The following is a 15,645-nucleotide window of genomic DNA, read 5'->3' as shown; positions in this document are numbered from 1 at the left end:
ACTTCAGCAAGGTCTTTGACAAGGTTCTGCATGATAGACTGGTTAACAAGGTGAGATCACATGGAATACAGGGGGGACTAGCCATTTAGATACATAACTGGCTTGAAGATAGGACACAGAGTGTGGTGGCGCAGGATTACTTTTTAGACTGGAGGCCTGTTCCCAGCGGTGTGCTGCAAGGATCGGTGCTGGATCCACTGCTTATTGTCATTTATATAAATGGCTTGGATGGGAATATCAGAGAAATGGTCAGTAAGTTTCCAGATGACACCAAAATTGGAGGTGGAGTTGACAGCAAAGAGGGTTATCTCAGTATAGAATGGGACTTTGATCAGATGGGCCAATGGGCTGAGGAGTGGCAGATGGAGTTTAACTTAGATAAATTTGAGGTGTTGCATTTTGTTTAGGCAAATTAGGGCAGGATTTATACACTTACTGGTAAAGTACTGGGGAGTGTTGCCAAACAAAGAGAACTTGGTGTGCAGGTTCACAGTTCTTTGAAAGTGGAGTCAAAGGGTAGACTGGTTGATGAAGGGAGCATTTGGTAAACTCACCTTTATTGTTGAATGCACCGAGTATAGGAATGAGGAGGTCTTGTCATGGCTGTACAGGATGCTGGTTAGACACTTTTGGAATACTCCATTCATTTCTGGCCTCCCTGCTGGAGGAAAGATGCTGAGAAACTCAAAAGAGTTCAGAAAAGATATTCAGGATATCTGATGGGCATGGACAAGTTGGACTGAAGGGTCTGGTTCTATGCTGCACATACCTATAACTTTCCTTTCACATTTTGTACTGGTTTTGTCCAACTCAGTGTCTCCCTTTGCCATTGATGTGGGAGTTTCAGAGTCGAATCTGTTGCTGTGGGACTGGAGTCACATGCAGGTCAGACTGGGTAAGGACGGTATTTCCCTTCTCTAAAGAACGTCAGTGAACCAGATGAATTTTTTCCAACAATTGATCATGGTTTCATGGTTCCCATGAGACTGGTGTTTAATTCCTGATGAAATAACTGAATTGAATTTCCAGCAGCTGCCATGGTGGGAACTGAAACTCTGTCCCCAGTGTATTGGATTGCTCATGAATTTACATTACTATTTGTTCATTACCTCTCATTATAGCTGCGAACCCTGTTCTCACAAAATAACATACTCAGAATAGAGTCTCCAAGTTTCAGTCCCACACACTGATATCTGTCCCAGTGCTGTGTTCATATCCTCTCTCTCCCTGTCTTTCTCCTCACAGCGGTTTCTACTAAGGGTTAGAACATAGAACATTACAGCACAGTACAGACCCTTCGGCCCTCGATATTGCGCCGACCAGTCATACCAATCAGAACCCATCTAACCTACACTATTCCATGTTCGTCCACATGTTTGTCCAATGACGGACTTAAACTGCACTTAAAGTTGACGAATCTACTACCGTTGCAGGCAAAGCATTCCATACCCTTACTACTCTCTGAGTAAAGGAAATATCTCTGATATCTGTCCTATATCTATCACCCCTCAATGTAAAGCTATGCCCCCTCGTGCTCGCCATCACCATTCTTAGAAAAAGGTTCTCCCTGTCCACCCTGTCTAACTCTCTGATTACCTTATGTCTCTCTATTAAGTCACCTCTCAACCTTCTTCTCTCTAACGAAAACAGCCTCAAGTCCCTCAGCCTTTCCCTCATAAGACATTCCCTCCATACCAGGCAACATCCCAGTAAATCTCCTCTGCACCCTTTCCAAAGTCTCCACATCCTTCTTATAATGTGGTGACCAGAATTGTACACAATATTCCAAGTGCGGCCGCACCACAGTTTTGTACAGGTGTAGCATAACCTCATAGTTCCGGAACTCGACCCCTTTATTAATAAAAGCTAAAACACTGTATAACTTCTTAACAACCCTGTCAACCTGGGTGGCAACTTTCAAGGATCTGTGTACATGGACAGTGAGATCTCTCTGTTCATCTACACTACCAAGAATAGAACATAGAACATAGAACATAGAAAAATACAGCGCAGTACAGGTCCTTCGGCCCTCAATGTTGTGCCGACCGAAGCCTACCTAACCTACACTCTCCCAATAACCTCCATATGCTTATCCAATGTCCGCTTGAATGACCATGAAGAGGGAGAGTCCACCACTGCTACTGGCAGGGCATTCCATGAACTCACAACCCGCTGAGTAAAGAATCTCCCCTAACATCTGTCCTATACCAACCTCCCCTTAATTTAAAGCTGTGTCCCCTAGTAACAGCTGACTCCATACGCGGAAAAATCTTACCATTAGCCCAATTCTTTGCATTCCGGTTACTCCGACCAAAGTGAATCACCTCACACTTGTCCGTATTAAACTCCATTTGCTACCTCTCAGCCCAGCTCTGCAGCTTATCTATGTCTCTCTGTAATCTACAACATCCTTTGTCACTATCCACAACTCCACCTTAGTGTCATCTGCGAATTTACTAACCCATCCTTCTACGCCTTCATCCAGGTCATTTGTAAAAATGATGAACAGCAGTGGACCCAACACCGACCCTTGCAGTACACCACTAATAACTGGACTCCAGGATGAACATTTCCCATCAACCACCACCCTCTGTCTTCTTTCAGCAAGCCAATTACTGATCCAAACAGCTTTATCTCCCACAATCCCATTCCTCCGCATTTTGTGCAATAGCCTACTGTGGGGAATCTTATCGAACGCTTTGCTGAAATCCATATACACCACATCAACCGGTTTACTCTCATCTACCTGTTTGGTCACCGTCTCAAAGAACTCAATAAGGTTTTGTGCGGCACGACCTACCCTTCACAAAACCGTGCTGACTATCCCTAATCTAATTATTCTTTTCTAGATGTTTATAAATCCTATCTCTTTTAACCTTTTCCAACACTTTACCAACAACTGAAGTAAGGCACAATGGTCTATAATTACCAGGGTTGTCTCTTCTCCCCTTCTCGAACAGGGAACTATATTTGCTATCCTCCAGTATTCTGGCACTAATCCTGCAGACAATGACGATTTAAAGATCAATGTCAAAGGCTCGGTGATCTCCTCCCTGGCTTCCCAGAGGATCCCAGGATAAATCCCATCCAGACCAGGGGACTTATCTATTTTCACACTCTGCAGGATTTCTAATACCTCTTCCTTGTGAACCTCAATCCCACCTAGTCTAGTAGCCTGGATCTCAGCATTCTCCTCGACAACATTGTCATTTTCTAGAGTGAATACTGTTGAAAAATATTCATTTAGTGCTTCCCCTGTCTCCTCTGACTCCACACACAACTTCCCACTACTGTCCTTGATTGGCCCTTGATTGGTCAATGACAGTCGTGGATGGAGTGAGGGCTGAGGAAGGAGGCTCCGCTGTCTTACCCTGCAGCTTCACCCATCCTGACACTCACCTCACAGTCACCGGATCCATCATATGGATTAAATCTGGCAAAGGTGCTATCTTTACCTCTACATATCCTGGTCCAGACCATTCCCAGGGTGAGCTGTGTGAGAATGTGAGACAGCGGGACTGTGGGAATCGATTCAGATTCATGGGGAACCTCAGCAACAAAGATGTCTCAGTAACGATGGAGGGACTGAGCCAGGAGGATTCTAGTTCCTATCAGTGTCGTGTGGAGCGCAATACTGATAGTTTTCAAACAAAGCCTCCAACAACGCAGGAAGTTGAAGGTAAGGAACAATGTTTGGATGGTGTCACTGTCCCGATAGCTCAATGGGAACAGGGTCCATCTGGACCGGGAGCACTCGGGTTGGCTCCCTTTATTGGGCTCTTTCAGTTGGTCTCAGGCAGGAGACAGTGAGAAAGAGAGAGAGAGACATGAGGCTGGGATTTATGGACCATTCCATCACTGTGTCTGAAACTTCCCACAGTCTCCCATCAACACCCTAATTTGTTGTGTTCAAATTGGCTTCAGTGTTCTGAGGTAGGGACGAGAGAAAACATCACCAAGGATGCAAGCTCCAAGATCCACCTGGTTCCATGTTCCCTATGGGCAATATGGAGTCAATGACAGGGATCTCAAGGATGGATCTGGATAAAGGAAGTCGGTGGTCAGAGTGCCTCGGTTTTTGAAGATGTCAGGACATATTGAGAATGTGGTTGGAAAAGCAAATGGGATTTACAGGTTTCAGAAATGGAGGTGTTGAGAACTGAGGCAGGTAGCCCATAAGACATAGGAACAGAAGAAGGCCATTCATCCCATTGAGTCTGTTCCACATTCAATGAGATCGTGACTGAGATGATAAACGTCAATTCCCCATTCTTGCTTTATCTTTACAATCCTCAATTCCGTGAATGATTAAAAATTTATCTATCTCAGCCTTGGCTATACTTAATGACCCAACATTAACTGCTGTCTGTGGTAAAGTAGCCCAGAGATTCACTACACTCTGAGAGAAAACATTCCTCTCATCTGAAATGTGTAACCCCTCATTCTGAGCTGATGCTCTCTGTTCCTGACAAGGGGGACAACCACGCTGCATCCACCTTATCAAGCACCCGAAGCATCTTTATTGTCTCAATTTGGTCACTCTTCATTCTTCTGTGATCCATCAAGTACAGGCTCAATCTTGTCAAACGCTGCCCATAAGACAGCCCCTCCTGACCTGGCATCAACTAATTGAATCTTCTCTGGACTGCCTCCAATGCCAGTTTCACTTTCCTTTGATAAGGGACCAAAACTATCCACAATATTCCAGCTGTGAGCTAACTCGTGTCTGGTAAAACCTCCCCACTTTAAAATTCTATTCCATTTGAAATAAAGGTCAGCATTCCATTGACCTTCCCGACTCTCTGCTGAATGTTTTTGTGAAACCTCCATATTCTTCTGTTCTGTAACTTTCTGCAGGCTTTTTCTGTTTCACTAATATTCAGCCTCTCTATTCTTTGTGCTAAATGTATAACCTTACATTTTCCACATTATATTCCAACTGCAAAGTTTTTCCCACTTATTTAACTGACGACATTTCTTTGCAGCTTCTTTATTTCATCCTCATCACTTGCCTTCTCACCTGTGCATTTATTGTCTCTTCAATAACTTCCTTTAATACCCTAGAATCACCCAGTCAGGTCCAGGGGACTAATTGGTCTTTAACTCCGTCAGTTTCCTTCGCGGGTTTTCTCTCGTGATAGTTATTAGCCGTATAAATATGTACAGCATGGAAACAGACCCTCCAGCCCAACTCGTCCCCAGCAACCAGGTATTCTAATTAATCCAGTCTCATTTGACAGCACTTGGCCCATTTCCTTCTAAACCCTCCTATTCATACAGGCATCACCCTCTTCATGTAAAAGGTCCCTTTTCAAATCTTTCCCCTCTCCCATTAAACCTATGCCTTCTAGTTTTGGACTCCCATACCCTGGGGAAAAGACCTTGACGAATCACCCTCTCCATGCCCCTTCTAAAAGCTCAGCCCTCAGCCTCTGATGCACCAGGGAAAATAGCCCAAACCTATTCAGCTTCTCCTTATATTCAAATACTCCAACCCTGGCAACATCCTCCCATATATTTCCTGGACCCTTTCTGATTTCACAAAACCTGGGCGGCACGGTGGCACAGTGGTTAGCACTGCTGCCTCACAGCGCCAGAGACCCGGGTTCAATTCCCGCCTCAGGCGACTGACTGTGTGGAGTTTGCACGTTCTCCCCGTGTCTGCGTGGGTTTCCTCCGGGTGCTCCGGTTTCCTCCCACACTCCAAAGATGTGCAGGTCAGGTGAATTGGTCATGCTAAATTGCCCGTCGTGTTAGGTAAGGGGTAGATGTAGGGGTATGGGTGGGTTACGCTTCGGCGGGGCGGTGTGGTCTTGTTGGGCCGAAGGGCCTGTTTCCACACTGTAAGTAATCTAATCTAATCTAATCTAATCTTTCCGATCGCAGGGAAACCAGAGGTGAATGCAATATTCCAAAAGTGGCCTTACCAGTGACCTGTTGAAGAACAACATGACCCCCCAACTGTTATACTCAATGCACTGACCAAGAAAAGCAAGCGTACCAAACACCCTCTTCAGTACCCTGTCTACCTGTGACTCGACTTTCAAAGAACAATGAATCTTCACTCCAAAATCTCTTTGTTCGGCAACACTCCCCAGGACCTGACCATTAAGTGTGTAAGCCCTGCACTGATTTTCACCTACAAAAATGTAACATCTCACATTTATCTAAATTAAACTCTATCTGCCATTCCTCAGCCCATCATCTCATCTGATCAAAGTCCTGTTGTCCTCTGAGATAACCTTCTTCGCTGTTCACCACATCATCGATTTTGCTGTCATCTGCAAACTTACTAAACATAGCTCATGTCTTCAAATCAAAATTCGTTCCTCTAATGATTGAGTCTCCTGCCACTAGCACTTTTCTCTTCTCCCCCTTCCCTTCTGAGCCACAGATCCAGGCTCAGTGCCAGAGGCCTGGCCACTATGGCCTTCCCCTGGTAGGAATGTTATGATGGTTCAACTGCTCATCCAGATACTTTTTAAATGTTGCCAGGTTTTCTGCCTCTATTACCCTCACAAGGGAGTGTATTCCAAACTCCAATCACCGTTTCTGCAAAGCCCCTCTCACCACACTCGCCTTCACATGAAAATTATGCCCCATCATTCCTGACTTTGCAGTTCAGGGGCCGAACAACTGTGGACATTGTTAAATCTCCAACTATGCCTCAATGAGGGTATTGTGTCCAGATCTGTCACCACCCATTAAGAGGAATGTGAATGTCCTTGAGACAGTGCAGAGTGACCCGAATTATTCCAGGGATGGGCTTGGGGTGTTTCAGGGAGGGGATCAGAGACTGGATTTCGTTGTAATTTTTGAGAAGCAAGGGTCATTCTCCTCGGAGCTAAGGAGATTGAGGGGAGATTTGATTGAGACAGTGACAAGTGGAGAGAAAGTAAACAAGTAAAAGGTCTATCCATTCGCTGTTGGGACAAGGACACAGGCCTTAGATTTTGGGGCAGAGGTACAGAGAGAATGTGAGAGCGAAATGTTTACACAGTGAGTGCTGATGACTGACAGTCACCAACATCAATGAAGGGGCATGTGGAAACAGTCATTGATCTCAGAATTAAACCTGATAGGTCCTTGAAGGAAGTGAACCGGCAGAACTTGGGGGTCTCGAACAGATGGGTGGGTCTCACCTGGATTGTTCCATGTGGAGCTAACCAGGACCCAATGGGTAAAATGACCTCCTTCTTGTAGTCAATCCAATGATTGGCATTGACTGAGGACAAGATAGGGCAAGTATCTTCCAATCCCTCACTGAGTGAGCACATGGTGGAACTTCAGGTCTCATTGGCCGAGAATATGTGAAGAGTCACCTCCCTACCTCCCATTGGCTGAGAATGTCAGAGTGTTGTTACCTAACCATCCTGATTGGTTCAGAGTCAGATGGGGGCTGCTCGTTGCTGAAGATTGAGAAGTGACTTTATTGAAACTTGCAAGGTGCTGAGGGGTCTTGAGGGAGTAGATGCTGAGAGGATGTGGGTGAATCTGAAACTTATTTCAAATTAGGATGGAGATGGGGGAGATTACCTCTTTCATGGGATTTTTAATGTATAAAGGTGGTATAGGGTGGGTCTAATTCCTAACCACTGCCCCACCACATCCCCCCATCCCTCCCTTCCACAGAGTGAAGGAGCACAGACTGAAGTATAGGGCTGTGGAATGAAAAACAAAAGGTTTTAGTGAAGGTGGGAGGGATGTTGGGCCCAGAATGAATGAAGTCATGTAGGTTCAGTCCATTTACTAAGCTGTAACTATCCCACGAATGAGAAACTCAAAATGAGGGGGTGGAGCGTAAGTGATTTTCATCACGGTGCGTCATTCAGGAAACTATAATTGCCTGGTCCAGACCCATGAGAAATATGCGTGAGGTATTTAATTACTCATTTCATTGTGAAGTTGAAAGAAATGTAAAAAATTGAATCTGGAACTTCTGGGCACTGACCTCATCCATTCTGATGTTTGTCCTTTCCTCAGCTGCTCAGGGAAATGTCTCAGTGGTGACTGGGACAGAGGGAGATTCAGTTACTTTACCCTGTATCTTCAGGAGCTGGGACTCCCACACCCTGACCACTGTTACCTGGATGAGGAAGGAGCCCTATCAACACGTCATTACATTTAGAGCCCAATCACAGGGAACTTGGACAACTGGACCCGGTGGAAATCGGTACGAGCTCAGAGGAGGGAAACGCCTTGACTGGGATAAACCAGCTGAGAGTGAGGGACAATCACACTTACCTGTGTATGGTGGAATACAGGTCAGAACCTGATTCTCAGTATCTGATCCTGAAGGAAACCCGGCTACTGGTACATGTAAGAAATCATTCTGCAATAAAGGCAACAGCTGATGGTATTATTGCTGGACTGTTAATCCAGAGACCCAGGTAATGTTCTGGGGACCAGGGTTCAAATCCCACCTTGGCAGATGGTACAATGTGAAATCAAATAAATTGTCAAAGTAAGAATCTAAAGATGGCTGTGTGACCAATGTTGATTGTTGTAAATCCCCATCTGGATCATTGATGTCCTTCAGGGAAGGAAACTGCCATTCTAACCTGGCCTGGCCTACATGTGACTCCATACCCCACAGTAATGTGGCTGATTCTTAACTATGAGGCATGGGCAATAAAGGCTGACTGAGCCAGTCACACCCTCATAACTTAATGACCATGATGAAGGCTTTAGTCTGTAAAGGGTCGATAGTGTGGGTGGAACAGATTGTGTGAACATTTTACAATTTGATTTTCGAGTGAAAGGTTATTGAACTAAAATGTTAACCTGTTTCTCTCCACAGGTATTAGCTGGCCTGGTGACTATTTGATTTTTATTTCAAATTCCCAGCATCTGCAATATTTTGTTTTTGTGTTGAAATTTGATTTTTTAAATGTTTAGTATAATTTGATGTGCTGATTCTTTTAGGTTCATTCTGATGTCAGTATTGAAAGACATTGACACACTCAGAACATTCAGTTCAATCTCCAAATGCACCAAAGTTATACTGACACTGAGATCATCTCCTCGAGCAGGAAGGTGCAACAGCCTAATGTGTCCCTCTTGGTTCCAATGAAAGTGTTCACACCTTCATCAGGAATAGTTCCACCAATGCTAGTACGTTCCCCCAGTGTCCATCTGACTGTGAGGAAGCACAACAATGTTGAACCAAACCTCGTCCTGCGTTCACACTTGGGTTATAAAGGAAGGTGGTGGTTTTCTGCTACTGTCACTGGGTGACCAATCCAGACACCCAGATCATGGGTTCAAATCCCACCACAGCACATCTCTGGCCTGGTAATGACATGAGTTGCTTTCACCTCCTTCCTGGTCCCCATTATCACATTGTCTTTCTCCCTGGAGGGCCATTCAGCTTCCCTTTGTCTATGTGACTGTCTTTCTCACCTTCTGGGCTCAGTCTCCACTCAGCCTCTCGCTCATTTCCCTCCACTCCCACCCCGGTCCCACAATCCCCTGTCAACAGTTTCCATACCACCTTTCCTTAGCAGCTGTCAGTTCTGATGAAGGATCACTGGATTCAAAACTTTCATTCTGAGTTCTGTCCACAGATGGCTGCCAGATCTGCAGAGTTTCTCCAGCAATATTTGTTATTGATTCCTTCATAACAACATCTGGTGTGCCAAAATCCTGAGGGAAGTTACTATTACCAATTCTTCTCTCCCTCAGTCCGGGTGTCACTGGAGCTAAATCTGTCTTTCTCATTTCCCCAGCTGAGACCGGGCAAGTCAGCACCGGATCCAACAACTGCCCTGTGGAATGATGTGAAATATCCATCTAACCTTCTATTCTGTGTCACAGAATTAAGCAGCTGCCTCCTTCAAGAATTGTCCTGATCTGGAAAGCACTGCCTGACAGGGCAATGGAAACAGATTCAACAGGGGCATCTTTCAGAAACAAGGGATAAGTATTCGGAAAGGAGCAAGTTACAGGGTTATAGGGATGGACAGGGGGAGGGGGATGAACTGGATTGCTCTGTCAAAGAATGCCCAATGTGTACATTTAATCTCACACTCTATCACCCTGCTACAGGATTCACTGCAGCAACATTGAGATATTCCTAACCAATGTTGTTCTTGCTGTTTTCCAGTGAAGACTCAGCCTGCTCAGTATGTCTCAGTATATTCACTGGTCATTCCACTGCTCATCCTCCTCCTCCTCCTCATCGTCATTGTCATCATCTTCATCACCTTCAGGAAGAAAGGAGGTGGGTTCTGTCGAGAACGAGGTTCATAAAACAATATGGTTCTGTTTTTGAAACAGCAATAAACAATGACCCCGGATTAATTTTCCCTCACCGACTCTCTCCTCTTCAGTACATTCTCTGAAAACGCTGGCTTTGTCTTTGGTGGGTGGTGGAGGGTGGGTGAAGGTGGCCTGTTCAATAGTATCACCCACTGTCTGATGTCTGACTCATGGGTGATTGAAGATTGAGGCTGTTTCACAAGCAAGGCCATTCCACTCCATTCTATTAAAATCTGATGGATTAATCCCCATTCTTCTCCCCATTACTGTCAACTCTCAATGCACCAAAATGTCTTCTCATTCACTTCCATTTGACAGAATCCCAACAGACCACACCTTTTCCATTCATTCCCACTCAGTACAGAATCTCGATGGAACATAAAGGAAGCTGCAATTTGAAACAATTCCTTTTTGTGTTTTTATTGTTAAAATTAATTTGCTGCAAAAAGACAACCTGGTGCCTCAGATAGTCTGAGTAACAGACATCTCGGGGTGGAATGGTAACAATGGCTCCTGTTCGGGCCTGTGCAGTGGGGGCTGTGTTCAGGCACTGATCTGTTTTGGGGCTGACTTCATGACCTACCTGTGCACTGGTTGATCAAATTAAAAACATAGTCTCTTTTTGAATACAGGAGTTACATTTGCTATTGTTGAAGGCAGTGGGACCAGCCCAGAACCTTGGGAATTGTGGGAAATGTAAAGCAATTGTTCAATTTTCCCAACAGCTCCTCTTTAAAGACCCTGGGATGAAGTCCATCAGGGACTCAGGGAACTGTCAGTCCACAGCATCAATGATTTACTCAGGACCACTTCTCTGGTGTTTGAAATTTTCTGGGTTCCTCCTTCCTTTTCATTTCCGGATTTATAATGATCTGGAATGTTATTTTTATCCCTTATCCTGGAGACTGATGCAAAATACCCATTTAATGCAATTGCCATTTCCATGACTAATTCTACAAACTCCTGTTGTTTTTAAGCCACATAAATGTAACGTTGCCATATTCCCAGAGAACCACAGTGGTGTTCTCTGATCAGAGAGAGAGAGAGAGAGAGAAAAACAGATGACTGGTGGTGTGTTTAACCTGATAATCATCTTATCTCAAGTAAGAGGTGAAGTTGAAAATTTGGGACCTTTGTGGTAAGCTCATGAGGTAATTGAATCCATGCTCCACATCCCAAGTCAGCTGTCTCAGCAACATACCTGCAAAATGTCTTGAGAAACTCTAACTATCCACTCTTACATTACTGCCTAACTTTCTCTGGACAGTAAGGTTTCCCTCCTTATGAATTTTGTTGCCTTTGATTGATGATTTTTATATCCTGTCCAATCTTCTCACCTGTTCCTTTATTTTGTGTAAATATTTGTGTTTTCTTTCAGTTTGACACTGTCATTAATTTTTTTACAGTTAAGTATTACTCCTCGTGAGATATCTGTATCTCTTGACCATTCCCTTCACATAATTTATAAGTGAACTTTAGCTCATTGACTGCTTATGATCAAAATTAAATCTCCCAGTGTGTTTGAAACAGGGACCCTGGGGTTAGTCTTGCCCAAGTAGTCTTTCTTGGTACAAAACAAGATGTATTTTTGAGTACTGTACTGGGGATGAGTGCTGGGGTTGACACAGAGCTTTTATTATTTTTGATTTATAAAGAAGTATTTTTGCATTAATATGATAAAGTTTGACTCTATTTTTAAACTTTTTTGAACTTATGTCTTAAGTAGACGCATGTTTTATCTTCATGTCTTTTGGGAATGAGCTTCTGCGATAGTATGACGCAAACTCTGCAGCATCGTGCGCTTATCTTTCAGAGAGGGACCATTTCATCAAAAACAAAAACAACTCAAAATATGCTCGAGCAAACCTGTTTCAGTCTGGGACCTGACTTGTCCAGCAATAACATCAACTCGGATCAGAACAAGATTCATACCTTTCTCTCTTGTTTCTGCTCTTTGACTGAACACATCCCTGCATCTGATCTCTTGTTCCCACTGATTATTGTAAAACACTCTCATCTGACTTGGTCAACTATCATTTACATCTTACCACTTCCCCTCATCCTATCTTCTGCATTTAAGCCAATATTATCCGAGCTACCGTCAGTTCTGAGGAAGGGTCAGCGGACCTGAAACATTAACTCTGATTTCTCTTCAGAAATGCTGCCAGACCTGCTGAGCTTTTCCAGCAACTTCTGTTTTTGTTGTTGGTCCATTATTGATATTGGACTGGGCTAAGGAGGACACTCCTGAGTAAAGCTTTAGCAATCAGATAAGATTTGAGAGATCACTGTATCTAACCGTACAAAATATATGGATTATTGGTTAGGGATGGTTTTGCTTGAGACTCATCCAACAGTGGAGACAATGTGGCAAATTTGTTCATAATTTAACAAAATATTTATGAGCCATTTTTATCTTTTTAGGGGGTTCACAGCAAATGGATCCGACCACAGCTTTGAAAAGGTAAGGTCATCAGTGACTGATATAAACGTGGTTGTAGAAATGCGCTGGGCCATAGAGTCATAGAGATGTACAGCATGGAAACAGACCCTTTGGTCCAACCTGTCCATGCCGACCAGATATCCCAACCCAATCTAGTCCCACCTGACAGCACCCGGCCCATATCCCTCCAAACCCTTCCGATTCATATACCCATCCAAATGCCTCTTAAATGTTGCAACTGTACCAGCCTCCACCACATCCTCTGGCAGCTCATTCCATACATGTACCACCCTCTGAGTGAAAAATGTGTCTCTTTTATACCTTTCCCCTCTCACCCTAAACCTACGCCCTCTAGTACTGGAGTCCCCGACCACAGGGAAAGGACTTTGTCTATTTGTCCTATCCATGCCCCTCATAATTTTGTAAACCTTTATAGGATCACTCCTCAGCCTCCGATGCTGCAGGGAAAACAGCCCCAGCCTGTACAGCCTTTCCCTACGGCTCAAATCCTCCAACCCTGGCAACATCCTTGTAAATCTTTTCTGAACCCTTTCAGGTTTCACAACATCTTTCTGATAGAAAGGAGACCAGAATTGCACGCAATATTCCAACAGTGGCCTAACCAATGTCCTGGACAGCTGCAACATGACCTCCCAACTCCTGTACTCAATACTCTGACCAATAAAGGAAACATACCAAACATCTTCTTCACTGTCCTATCTACCTGCGACTCCACTTTCAAGGAGCAATGAACCTGCACTCCAAGGTCTCTTTTGTTCAGAAAAACTCCCTCAGACCTTCCCATTAAGTGTATAGGTCCTGCTAAGATTTGCTTTCCCAAAATGCAGCACCTCGCATTTATCTGAATTAAATTCCATCTGCCACTTCTCAGCCCATTGGCCCATCTGGTCCAGATCCTGTTGTAATCTGAGGTAACCCTCTTCGCTGTCCACTACACCTCCAATTTTGATCTCATCTGCAAACTTACAAACTGTACCTCTTATGCTCGCATCCAAATCATTTATGTAAATGACAAAAAGTAGAGGACCCAGCACCAATCCCTGTGGCACTCCACTGGTCACAGACCTCCAGTCTGAAAAACAACCCTCCTCCAGCACCCTCTGTCTTCTACCTTTGAGCCAGTTTTGTATCCAAGTGGCTAGTTCTCCCTGTATTCCATGAGATCTAACCTTGCTCACCAGTCTCCCATGGGGAACCTTGTCGATTGCCTTACTGAAGTCCATGTAGATCACATCTACTACTCTGCCCTCATCAATCTTCTTTGTTACTTCTTAAAAAAACTCAGTCAAGTTTGTGAGACATGATTTTCCACACATAAAGCCATGTCTACTATCCCTAATCAGTCCTTGCCTTTCCAAATACATGTACATCCTGTCCCTCAGGATTCCCTCCAACAACTTGCCCACCACTGAGGTCAAGCTCATTGGTCTATAGTTCCCTGGCTTGTCCTTACTGCCTTTCTTAAACATTGGCACCACGTTTGACAACCTCCAGTCATCCGGCACCTCACCTGTGACTATCGATGATACAAATATCTCAGCAAGAGGCCCAGCAATCACTTCTTTAGCTTCCCACAGAGTTCTCGGGTACACCTGATCAGGTCCTGGGGATTTATCATTTCAAGACATCCACCACTTCCTCCTCTGTAATCTGGACATTTTGTAAGATGTCACCATTTATTTCCCTACAGTCTATATCTTCCTTATCCTTTTCCACAGTAAATACTGATGCAAAATATTCATTTAGTATCTCCCCCATTTTCTGTGGCTGCACACAAAGGCTGCCTTGCTGATCTTTGAGGGGCCCAATTCTCTCCCTAGTTACCCTTTTGTCCATAATATATTTGTAAAAGCCCTTTGGATTCTCCTTAACTCTATTTGCCAAAGCTATCTCATGTCCCCTTTTTGCCCTCCTGATTTCCCTCTTCCCTAGTATACTCCTACTTCCTTTATACTCTTCTAAGGATTCACTTGATCTATCCTGTCTATACCTGTCATATGCTTCCTTCTTTTTCTTAACCAAGCCCTCAATTTCTTGAGTCATCCAGCATTCTCTATACCTACCAGCCTACCCTTTCTCCCTGACAGGAATATCCGTTCCCTGGATTCTTGTTATCTCATTTCTGAAGGCTTCCCATTTTCCAGCTGTCCCTTTACCTGCGAACATCTGCCTCCAACCAGCTCTCAAAAGTTCTTGCCTAATACCATCAAAATTGGCCTTCCTCCAATTTAGAACTTCAACTTTTAGATCTGGTCTATGCTTTTCCATCACTATTTTAAAATGAATAGAATTATGGTCACTGGCCCCAAAGTGCTCCCCCACTGACACCTCAGACACCTGCCCTGCCTTATTTCCCAAGAGTAGGTCAAGTTTTGCACCTTATCTAGCAGGTACGTCCACATACTGAATCAGAAAATTGTCTTGTACACACTTAAGAAATTCCTCTCCATCTAAACCCTTAACACTATGGCAGTCCCAGTCAATGTTTGAAAAGTTAAAATCCTTACAATAACTACCTTTTTATTCTTACAGATAGCTGTGATGTCCTTACATGTTTATTTCTCAATTTCCCTCTGACTATTGGGGGGTCTATAATACAGTCCCAATAAGGTGATCATCCCTTTCTTATTTCTCAGTTCCATCCAAATCACATCCCTGTTTGTATTTCCGGGAATATCCTCCCTCAGCACAGCTGTAATGCTATCCCTTATCAAAAATGCCACTCTCCCTCCTCTTTTGCCTCCCTTTCTATCGTTCCTGTAGCATTTGGAAAAAAAGTCAAAAGTTATATTAATAGCTGTGGCTTATATTTTAAGTTTAATCAAGAGACATATCTCCAAAAACATATAATCAAGAAAGAACCCACTGTACTCACTAATACAGCCTTTCTCTTGGACAGACATAAAACAACAATTAACTTA

Source organism: Chiloscyllium punctatum, chromosome 2, assembly GCF_047496795.1.
Source record: "Chiloscyllium punctatum isolate Juve2018m chromosome 2, sChiPun1.3, whole genome shotgun sequence".
Lineage (NCBI taxonomy): Eukaryota > Metazoa > Chordata > Chondrichthyes > Orectolobiformes > Hemiscylliidae > Chiloscyllium > Chiloscyllium punctatum.
The sequence above is the reverse complement of the archived record's forward strand: the minus strand, read 5'-3'. Positions refer to the sequence as shown.